Source organism: Palaemon carinicauda, chromosome 14 (assembly GCF_036898095.1).
Source record: "Palaemon carinicauda isolate YSFRI2023 chromosome 14, ASM3689809v2, whole genome shotgun sequence".
Classification (NCBI taxonomy): Eukaryota; Metazoa; Arthropoda; class Malacostraca; order Decapoda; family Palaemonidae; genus Palaemon; species Palaemon carinicauda.
This window is the reverse complement of record NC_090738.1, coordinates 131,776,181-131,788,680: the sequence shown is the minus strand read 5'-3', so window position 1 is coordinate 131,788,680 and position 12,500 is coordinate 131,776,181. Positions and strand designations below refer to the sequence as shown.

General features: G+C 33.7%; 1 protein-coding gene across 1 annotated transcript in view; it reads right to left on the bottom strand.

Moving 5' to 3' along the window:
* Positions 1 to 12,500, bottom strand: part of LOC137653359 (acetylcholine receptor subunit alpha-like 1) — a 453,158-nt gene that overhangs the window by 132,002 nt on the left and 308,656 nt on the right. The window lies entirely within an intron of this gene.

Genomic DNA, 12,500 nt, shown 5'->3' with positions numbered 1-12,500 from the left:
TGAGTTTAGTTTGAATCTACTTTCCTTGTTTGTTATTAATCATTTATATTTTGACATTTACTTTAAATGTATATATTTTTTTTCTATTAATCACATATAGATTTTGACCTTTTTCTTAGCTTAAATTTATTTTCTTGTTTTTTTCTATTAATCATTTAGATTTTGACATTTCTCTTAGTTTAAATCTACGAGTTTTTTTCTCAATCATGTATGGCTTTTGTCATTGCTCTTAGTTTAAATCAATCTATTTAATCGATTATAATTTCCAGTTACATTATATGCATTATGCATACTTTATGCATATTAGTATGTGTTTGTGTATACCAGCACGGACAATTCGCTTTTTTCCTTACTACCGTCACTAACTCTCAGAAAGTCTATTTACTTTGTGCAAACACTTGGGTTGGGTCTAAGTGTTAATTTGCCGGGAGCAGTCTCATATATACCTCTTATTTTATAGAGATAGAATTATTTTTCTGGTAGGGTCGTAGGAAATTCCATAGGAAATTTAAGAGAAATTTTTCTCTTATATTCCCTGCCTTTTAAAATGGAGAATCAAGAGCCATATAACATAACACAGCTTTTCTGGAAATGAAAAAGTCACGGTATTAATATTTATTTGGGATTCTCTCTCTCTCTCTCTCTCTCTCTCTCTCTCTCTCTCTCTCTCGCTCTCTCTCTCTCTCTCTCTCTCCATGGAACATAACATAGCTTTTCTGGAAATGGAAAAGTCACGGTGTTAATAGTTATTTGGGATCTCTCTCTCTCTCTCTCTCTCTCTCTCTCTCTCTCTCTCTCTCTCTCTCTCTCTCTCTCTCTCTCTCTCTCTCTCCATGGAACATAACATAGCTTTTCTGGAAATGGAAAAGTCACGGTATTAATAGTTATTTTGGGATTCTCTCTCTCTCTCCCTCTCTCTCTCTCTTTCTCTCTCTCTCTCTCTCCCTCTCTCTATCTCTTTCTCTCTCTCTCTCTCTCTCTCTCTCTCTCTCCTTCCTCATCAGACATAATGTGTCCTACCATGCCAGGAGTATTTTTAGTTTTATTTCAGAAGCAGGTCCTCTGAAAGATATTTAACTTTTAAAATGACATAATTGCTTCTATGGTTTTAATTGAATTTTTTTTTTTTTTTTTTTTTTTTTTTTTTTTTTTTTTTGCAATAAACGATATCGGTGTCAATGACCTTAGATGTCAGGATGCCAGAAAACCCCAAATCAATCTGTCTCCTCGCTACATGTGACCACACTGAAAATATCTCACTTATAACCCATGACAAGTTCTTTTCTCCAATATGTTGTATGGCAAGAGTTCATTATACGAATAAGCGTCAGTACCTGGTAACTCTAAACGAAACCTCGATTGGAAAAGTTAGCTTTCACGTTTTCAAATATTCCATCTTTTACTAAGCAATTAATTGTTACTTCTCTAATCTCCTTTAAACCATGTTTATCTATAGTCAATTTTTTTAGCGAGGCAGATTTGCACCGACTCGCAGCGGTGCCCTTTTAGCTCGAAAAAGTTTCCTGATCGCTGATTGGTTGGAAAAGATAATTCCAACCAATCAGCGATCATGAAACTTTTTCGAGCTAAAAGGGCACCGCTGCGAGTCGGTGCAAATCTGCCTCGCTAAAAAAAAATAGACTATAATGATACTTTCCGCGACCCTCCTTCCAATTCAATCTCGATCATGTAGTTTCTATCAAGGATCCATAATGTCCCTTTTATGATGTAATCTAGTTTTAAAGATAATTCTTTCAATATCCATTATTCGCTGTCCTTCATCTACTCTTTTGGGGTCGGGAGAAATAGTAGCCTCATGACTTGTTCGTAGGGGTGGTCATTTTCTCGTGACTACTGAATATTAGAGGGAAGGTATAAAGGGAAATTTATTATTAAGCAATAATTTGCATAAAGCAATGGTTATCTTCCTTTTCAAATATTCAGAGGAGGAATTTGTAATCGTATATGAAATACTCATATGCTACCTCATTTGATATGCTCTTATATATTAATGGCAAACAGCACCCATTATAACTAATACATCTATTATATCTATTTTTTATAAATTGTTCACCGCACCACTTGAAATTTGAAATTATGTAACTTTGGATATGATAAAAATTTGTATGTGTGGATCACTAAGGAAGACAAGACATCTTTGGCACATTGCTGAATATGGCAAAACCTTATCAGACATAATTCTTCTGACTCAGATAAGAAAAACCATTCGGTGCTACTCCATCAAAACTAAATGTTTGTGTTGGCGTTAAGGTTTACAAACGCACGCACATACAACACTTCCGTTCATAAAGATTAAACTTATCAGAAACTTGGAACCTTACGCCTTAGAACATAAGCTAGTTAGACCTCAAAGAGCTATGGAAAAAATAATGATGGTAATCACAATAAGAGACAGAAAGTGAGCAACATGGATATGAGGATAAACTAAAGTAGAGCGTATTCTAATATATAAGAAAAAGAAATGGACATGAACAGGATATATAATGAGAACGACTGATAATAGATGGACACTTAGAATAACAAAATAGGTCCCTAGAGATTGCAAAAGAAGGAGAGGAAGGAAGAGAAGGCGATGATTGACGAACCAAGAAAATTTGCTGGTTTGTACTGGTATAGAAAGACCATAAACAGAAGCAAGTGGAACGACATGTCTGAGGTCTTTATTCTGCTTTGGATATATATATATATATATATATATATATATATATATATATATATATATATATATATATATATATGTGTGTGTGTGTGTGTGTGCGTGTGTGTGTGTGTGTGTAGTACAAAATTTTAGATCAAACACACCAGTACTTAAACTTTCCGATGATTTTTTTTTCTTTCTTTTTTTTCTTTTTTTTTTATAAAGAACTTGGAGGTTGGACAACTCGGAAGAACATGTACTGTATATACAAAAAAAAGTCAACTGAATCAGTTTACACGTAGCTCTCGCCCTGTCCAAGTTTACAGAACATCGTTCTGCATATTTTTTCATTAATTTCATATATATAATTTTTATTGATTTATCCTGACAATGGCAAAAGAGAATATTTCGAAAAGTTTCATGGATACTAATGTTTGTAAGTGCGAGAAGTGTTTTTATACTGCAGATACTTAAATGTTTTACTGATCCATCTATTTTTATGAATTCATTACCATTTGTTATTTAGTTATGTAGATTTTGTCTTTTTTATAATGTGTCTTTGAAGTCTTTGGAAGCACAGTTACAAAGACAAGAGGCCTTTAATGCTGATTCTGTTTTAATGTTTGCTCATTTTAAACAACAACAAGAACAATAATAATAACAATAATAATGGAAATAGTAATGATAAAAAGATATCGCTGTAACCCACACAATTGCACTTCTGTGTATATACAGTTTATTATTATTATTATTATTATTATTATTATTATTATTATTACTTGCCAAGCTACAACCCTAGTTGGAAAAGCAGGATGCTATACAGCATATGGGTTCCAACAGGGAAAATAGCCCAGTGAGGAAAGGAAACAAGGAAAAATAAAATATTTTAAGAACAGTAACAGTAAAATAAATATTTCCTATATAAACTATAAAATTTTTAACAAAAGAAGAGGAAAAGAAATAGGATAGAATAGTGTGCCCGAATGTACCCTCAAGCAAGAGAACTTAACCTACTATTTGTGAGGCTTAGTCTATTACATAGAGGATTTTACTCTACCGCCTCTCAGTAGGGTTGAATCCCTAAAAGATTGACGTTAGGGAAGTTTCCATTGTATCAGGTTTCAGCAATCTGAAGATGACCGTCAAAAGCCTTCTTCACTAGGTGTAAAATTTTATGACCAGGGAACAAATATTCTTTTTGGATATTCGTTATCTTGTATTTCTGAGGACTCCTATCTCCTAAATTAATTTTCTGCAATGGTTTCCTTCTGCTGCGTCATATTGAAACGAGGGATGTTTCATTTGATATATTTATTACTACATATTACTTTATTAATTTTTTCGAATTCATTAAGGAATTTGTTTTGCATTATTGGAAATACTTGAAATTATAACAAATTCACTTAACAAATTTATTATATAACAATATTCCTTACGGTTATTATACAACATTGCTCTCAGTAAATATATATTTTAAATATTTTATTAAGCGAAATTTTTAAAGTAGGGAGTTTTTTATGTACTTTTGCAATGACATTTTATAAGTTCAGTTCACAATATATTTTTATTGCCAGGAAAGGTAATTATTAAACGTAAGGAATAGAGCTTTTTTATACATTTATTTTGAGAGGCTTAGTAAAATGATTAAGTACTCCAATCTGTTTTCCAAACAAAGTATTATAAAGAATACTCTGTAAATCGGATTCCCTTTAGTTTTATCTATAAAATTTTATTCGTGTTGCACATTCGATCAGCCTTGATCTGGCACGGGATCTTGCTTCATTCGCAGTTAATCTCTTGGAAAAAAGTTGCAGTCAGTTTATGAGATTTTATTTGATGCTTTATCTTCTTAACACAGCTGTACAGCAAAAGGCTCCTAATGGGAAAAAACTTGTCTTATTTACTCTGTTCTAGAAATAATTATTTTTGTTACATGTTTTGAACATGTGAAGAGCATGCTCTGTGATACGCTTTCCAAACCAATATTGTCTATTGACTTTCTGTGATACAGAAAGGGCTGTACAGATTTTTTGGAGAATCCGTTAAAATTCCATTCTTACAATAACAAAGCCTTCGACTCCACTTCAAAACCCTTTCCATTTTTTGAAATTTCCATACTGCTGTTAAAAGGCGAACTGGCTCCCTTTGCTTCTTGTTACCTCTTTCTTTTGTCAAAAGGGTATGCAAAAGTAAACATGTAAGTGAAAGGTTAGGAAGAATCAGGAATTTCTTGCAGGAAAGATTCAGTAACTTTTAACTCCTCGGGGCTGACGATACACAAGCACGCCATGTTTGAGATTGGAGGATTAAAATTCTGGAAAAAGACATTAAAACCTCGGAGATATTAATATTAAGGTGTCAGTTTACCCCTGCGTATAAAAATAGTAAATAAAAAGGAGATCTATAAGAAATTATAACAATATTTTTATATCATTGTAATAATCAAGGTCTATATAGAACTTGGTAATAATGCCTTTTTTAATACAAAGTTTATTTTCAAAATATTGTTGTGTGTGTTGTAGTTTTTAATTACTCGATTATAAATACATAAAAGTTTGCTTCTCTAACACTTATTTTGGATGAAGAATCTGCTATTAGCAATATGATATTATGTACACACACGCGCGCGAGCACACCTGCACGCGCGCGAGCGCACCTGCATGTTATTAGGATGAAATGCCCCTAAATTCCAAATAAACCTGTTTACCCAAACAAGTGCCGATATATAGCTTCAGTTTAAACGATCCCAAGGCAGAGCAATGCCTAGACAAGGGCGTTGTACCCTTGGGGGAGTAAATACTCCAGCAATGACTTGATCCTTTCCAACCAAGGACAATATGAAACCCATTTCCAGCCCTGTAGAATTCTGAGAAATATTTTGCCCCTGTCTTGCTCAGTATAGGTTACCAAATGGTCTGGGTCACTGAGAGCAGCATATCCATACCTGTGTTATTTACAAATGAACCATAAGAGTTAGGATCGATTGATTTAAAGTTTTTGGGCATCCTGACATTTAACAGTTAGGATCTACATTACTGAAGTGTTACGGGGAGCGATGGAAGAGAATGAAATAGTTATTGGAACGAAGGTACCCCACCATCCCAGAAACGAGAGAGTGGTGGCCCATTGAAAACGTCCCAGCTGGCGATCGCCGGACTGCGGTTCAAGTCCCGCTCAAGCTAAATGGTTTCATATAGTGTCTGCAACCTCACCATCTTTGTGAACTAAGGATGCGAGGCTTTGGGGGAGCCTATAGGTCTACCTGCTGAGTCATCAGCAGCCTTAACCGGGTCTCTCTGGACCTAGCTTGCGTGGAGCGAGGGCTTTGGTGCTGATCATATGTATATATGGTCAGTCTCTAGGGCCTTGCCCTGCTAACCAGGGCAATTTTACTGTCTTTGCCATTCGTGAGCAGATGGCGCTGTATGCAAGGGGGTGGGGGGCATTTTGACCTGGTGCTGGCTTATCATCTGTGATGTGTATGAAGTGACGAATGAATAGTTTTTGCCATAATGGACTATATATGAATTGGCAGAGTAAGTGTGAATGTGGCAATGATCCATGTCATTTCTGGGGAGCCACCCCATGAGGGTAATTTGAGAGACAAGCGAGACGGAGTTTAACCTGTACCGATGCTAGTATAATGGTCCCAAACTCGCCAAATTTCCATAATCTACCATAGTTGTGTAAGTTATCGAAAGTGGAGGGGCGATGACGAGTTTATAGGAGGTGTTTGTTGCCTGCGGGAATACCTTTGTTACCCTCAATATATGGTTGAACATTGCTTTTGTCCTGCAGTGGACTAGAAACGGCTGCATTTGTTGTTGTTATATATATATATATATATATATATATATATATATATGTATGTATATATATACATATATATATATATATTTTATATAATATATATACATATATATATTATGTATATAATATATATATATATATATATATATATATATATATATATATGTATATATATACACATAATACACTGAGGAAATAATCAACACTAGCTCTTAACGTCTCATTATTGAATTAACGCTGTCAAAAATATAAACTGTGGAGTAAGTTTTATTATAGTCTCACTTTCTTTTACCGATTCTTCTTAATATGTATATTTACCACACAAACCAGCAGAAATCCCACCGCTCCCGGATTTGATCTAATACTAACAGAATAAGGACTTTCTCTGATATCTATCCTCGTTTAACCTTAATTCTCCCTAAACTGTACTTTACTGTGTTAGAACCCTATAAATTTATTGTTTTATAGCAGGGGTTCCTAACCTTTTCTGCACCTCGCACTCCGTAGAGCCATATATACTATAGAATCTATAGTATATATGGCTCGGAAGCCTTCGCCTTAACTAAAACGTAAACGTTTTGGATTAGAAATCTCCCACTTTATGTATGGAAAACATTAGGTTCTTAATTACTTCAAATTCTTATGTTTTTTTTCTACACGGGAATGTTGAAAGTTTTCCAATGTTAATTACTTTGGCCGTGGATTCTGAGAGGTGCTGCATTGTTTTGATGACTTGCCCTTGACAAGACTGCACGTTTCATATTTCATTCATGGATGCTTTGTGACTAAAAAGCCAAATGTTCCTCGTCTTATTCCTCTTTATTCGTTGAAATCAACCCCTTCATCAACAGACAAGTCTCGAAAGATTCTCTTCTTTACTCTTCTATAACTCCTACATTCAGACGAATACGATTTTACTAATTGTATGGGCATATATAAAATTCTCAAGAGTCAAGGACAGTTAAAACTGCTTGAATTCATTTCGATTACGGCGAGGAAATAGTGCATTGAATATTTCAGAAGACAGTTTTACTTCTTTAATTGGATTATATTTGGGACTCGTTAAAATGGTCAGCTCTTGCATACGAAAATATCTCATTTTTTCCTAATCAGCTTAAAATTGTGACTTGTATTATGCAGTCTTGCTATGCATATACGTAATACACAAAATATATCATCCTAAATTATAAAGAGAAAGTGTCTGGAATTATATATATATATATATATATATATATATATATATATATATATATATGTATATATATATATATGTATGTATATATATATATATGTATATATATATATATATATGTATATATATATATATATATATATATATATATGTATATATATATATATATATATATATATATATATATATATATATATATATATATATCTTTCCTGTCACGGGGGAGAGGGAGTAGTAATACCCTGGTGAGAGGTGGTACCCCGAGAGGTCTTCTCTGAAACTACAATCTCCCTCAAATTGCCAAACCAGCTGGTTGTAGTTAGGAAGGGGGGAGGGGTGAGAAGGGTTGAATCTGTGTTTTCTTATCTATCTAAATATTTAGACGTAATTTTTGACAGCTCTGGTACACTAGTATATGTGTGTGAGTATATATATATATATATATATATATATATATATATGTGTGTGTGTATATATATATATATATATATATATAGATATGTAGATATATATATATATATATATATATATATATAAATGATAAATTTTGCACATTTAGACGTGTTTTTCATATTCAAATAAGCCATATATATTTTTGATACATTAATGTCTGGATTCTCTTAACGACCTCGGGATCAGAGCCCCAGGCGAAATCACACAAAGACAAGAGCTTGTGTCCGACCGGGAATCGAACCCTGGTCGGCAAGCTTGTATAGACAGTGACTAAACCACTTGGCCAAGTGGTTTAGTCACTGTCTATACAAGCTTGCCGACCAAGGTTCGATTCCCGGCCGGACCCAAGCTCTTGTCTTTGTGTGATTTCGCCTGGGGCTCTGATCCCGAGGTCATTAAGAGAATCCAGACATTAATGTATCAAAAATATATATGGCTTATTTGAATATATATATATATATATATATATATATATATATATATATATATATATATATACATGTGTGTGTGTGTGTGTGTGTGTGTGAGTGAGTGTGTGTGTATTTATAATTCGTTTTCAACATGCATTCGTTTTCAATGCCTCTTTAGTTTGGATTCATATGCTTTATTTTCGAAAGATACGCTATTTGTATACTGATACAGCTTTCAAACTACTAAACCACTTGGCCAAGTGGTTTAGTCACTGTCTATACAAGCTTGCCGACCAAGGTTCGATTCCCGGCCGGACCCAAGCTCTTGTCTTTGTGTGATTTCGCCTGGGGCTCTGATCCCGAGGTCGTTAAGAGAATCCAGACATTAATGTATCAAAAATATATATGGCTTATTTGAATATATATATATATATATATATATATATATATATATATATATATATATATATATATATATATATATATATATATGTGTGTGTGTGTGTGTGTGTGTGTGAGTGAGTGTGTGTGTATTTATAATTCGTTTTCAACATGCATTCGTTTTCAATGCCTCTTTAGTTTGGATTCATATGCTTTATTTTCGAAAGATACGCTATTTGTATACTGATACAGCTTTCAATAATATATGGTCTACGATCGTGAATAAACACTTCTCATACATATGCATTTATTTAGATCAGCATTGATTTATAGCATGATTTATAGGACTATAGTATTATTCATTCAATTAATAATCATTCCATTTTCCCCGTTCATCAGGAATTGTGGATAGGTAGGGAAACGGATCGACTGTAATAAACATTTTTACTTACGCCAACGAAGTTGAGAGGAGGTTATGTTTTTCATCCCAGTTTGTGTCTGTTTGTTTGTTTGTTTGTTTGTGCGTGTGTTTGTGGACAGCTTCCTGCCACAATTTTAATCGTAGAGTAATGAAACATGCAGGGATTAGCTGGAAATGATTAGATTATGGAAGGTCAAGGTCAAAGGTCGAGAAATAAGCTGCCGTTGCGAAGGTTTACGCTCTACTGAGTGCTCCTCTAGTTAAAGATGAAATGAAAGATTTAAAGAACTGTGATTTTAGTTCGAATGTTAGTTGTCTACTTTTATCTTTTTCTATTTCTGTGATATCTATTCTACTATATTCCAAGTTATCGAGTAGTTTTTTCCCTTCGTATCTCTTACTTATCAGTGTGTCCTTAAAGTACCAATTCTTTCATCTCTTATTAACGTTTCTCATAAATATTTATGAACCACCTTACCAGCATCTTCAATGGCTAGTTCAGTATTCGTTCTCTTTTAGATTGTTAGACCATCATTATTGGTCATATTGGTTTTGGCTAATTTTTCATGGCCGGATGCCTTTCCCTGCCGCCAACCCTCCCATTTACCCGGGCTTGGGATCGGCACCAAGTTGAGGCTGGCTTGCCCCCCTCAGTGGCTGGGACAGAGATAGATAGAGAACGCTGGCCAGAAACATCGACCCCCATAATGTGGAAAAAGATGCAGACAAAGAAGAAGTTAGATCTTCATTATTATTTTCCCATAGTAACTCTCCCATACATATATAACTTAGGCCAATTTATTTTCTGGAAATTTTCACATCTCTTAAATTATGAATTTGTATCAGTATTCTGCGATAATGATTTAAACTAAGGACAAATATTAAACTCTCCTTTGGATCATGACGTATATAAATCCTTTCTTGTTTTAAACCAGTTTGTTTGATCAGTGGTTTACAGTATACGTTGCTGGTATTATCGTTTGCTAATAACATACGTACCTAGATTTGCACTGCAATTCTTCATAGTTTCCATATCTTATTTACCCGTATGAAGATGTACTGAAGGGTTTTCCACCTAGTATAAGTCAAATCTTCATCGGTGCTACGTCACCTTCATGTCTATATGGTTTTCATATTCCGATATGTTCCATTCTCCTATTTGTATAGGTGTACCATAATTATATTTTAACTAATTTCAAAGCTAATGATCTCATATCTAATGTGATCCAGTGTATCGTATATACTCACCTGTCAAATGTCTGGTGAGAAATGTTGAAAGCTATGCATGGCTATCAGCTTTGCTACCGGGGTCTACGCGATGTCAGGCAGGGCAGCTGATCAGGAGTAGACTCTACCCCAAAACCAAAGAAAAGTCCTTCAATAGAAAGCAACCTTGCTTACCCCCATACAAAATGGGGAAAAAAACACGTTAATAGAAGAAGATATTTTCGTGTACATGACTTTTTTTTTTTCCATAACCTCGTTTGAAAGGTATTAACATAATCTGAACTAACCTTATTCAAAGTTTTGTGATTTTTCCAGGTTAGAGATAAATTTTAAGAATCTATCTTTTTTTTTTCTGTTGACCATAATTGTAAGAACCCGTGCTTAGCCGTAAGATCCAGGCAATTTTCAACAATAACAACAACAACAACTACAACCTAATTAGAATCAATGTTATTTGGATTTATTATTCAGTGACCAGGTCAGTTGTTGTATTTCAATCACAATCAGGACATCCTCAGTTTCATTCGACATCATCCGTATTTCTTTCTTTCTTCAGGGTCTCGCAGCAGCTTAATATTCTGCGCATTATTCCATTTAATTCACTTGTTATTTCTTCTCCCCATCTTTGTTGTTCTCTTCTCCCCTCTGTGTTGACAAATATCTGTTTTAAGTTCTGGGATGAATCCATGTGAAATCACCCTTAAGCTCGGTTTTAATACCTTTTACCATCAATGGAGCTTTGTGAATGGCTCTCTATTAGAACCCTGGATTCGTTACAATGGCTTGATAAGAAAGATAAGGCTTAGAAATAATCTTATTGCAGCCATTGTAATTTCCGTAATGAATAACAGTGGAGGATTTAGAAACTAGGAAAAATAAACGCATTTCTAACCCTGGTGTTGAATATATTTTAAACCTTTGCTATTATTATTATTATTATTATTATTTTTATTACTACTAGCCAAGCTACAACCCTAGTTGGAAAAGCAAGATGCTGTAAGGCCAAGGGCTCCAACAGGGAAAAATAGCCCAGTGAGGAAAGGAAATAAGGTAATAAATGAATTATGAGAATAAATGAGTTGTATCAGTTTGATATATTTCACAGCTTAATCCTGCGGAAATTTTCCACATGGACCGATAAATCTTTTAACACTCTATTCACGCTAACGTTTGCTTTTTACTTCACCAATGGCAAAAATACATTAGGATGCAGCTCTTGAGATGTAGAATATCCCTTAATTGCAATTCATTAAGAAAATTAGATACTCGAACCCGGGAGGGGAATCTTTTTGCTAAAGAATTGAAATCCGTTTTTGTTCAAATTTAAGGTACATAATGGAATTAGTTGGGATTAGTTTTTTCTAGAGATAGAATTGTATTTCTTGCGTTTGCATTCGCCATTATGATTTTCATACGTGGACATGTTTTACTGTTAAGATGCCATGTTTAGATTTGAGTGGCTGCCAGATAATATCCATCTATCTATCTAACTATATCTATTTATATGTGTATATATATCTATATATGTATATATATATATAGAAATATTTATATATATATATATATATATATACTGTATATATATATATATATATATACAGTATATATATATATATATATACAGTATATATATATATATATTATATATACAGTATATATATATATATATATATATACTCTTTATTATATAGGGGAAGTTGATGTGTGGAGCATTATTTCTTTGTTTTGACAAGCTTAGATGACATCTCAAATGTTCCATTACACCCAATCCTGCATTTGCTTAACATCGATAATGACTTAAACTATATTATATGAGTGATGATGAATAATTTCTTCGCAAGGTTTTAGATATTCTTAATTACCAGAAATTCTCAGAGGCTTTCAAGAATTTATCATACGCAAAGAAATTATTTGTGTCTGGCTTTCAGACATTTGCAATATTCTTTA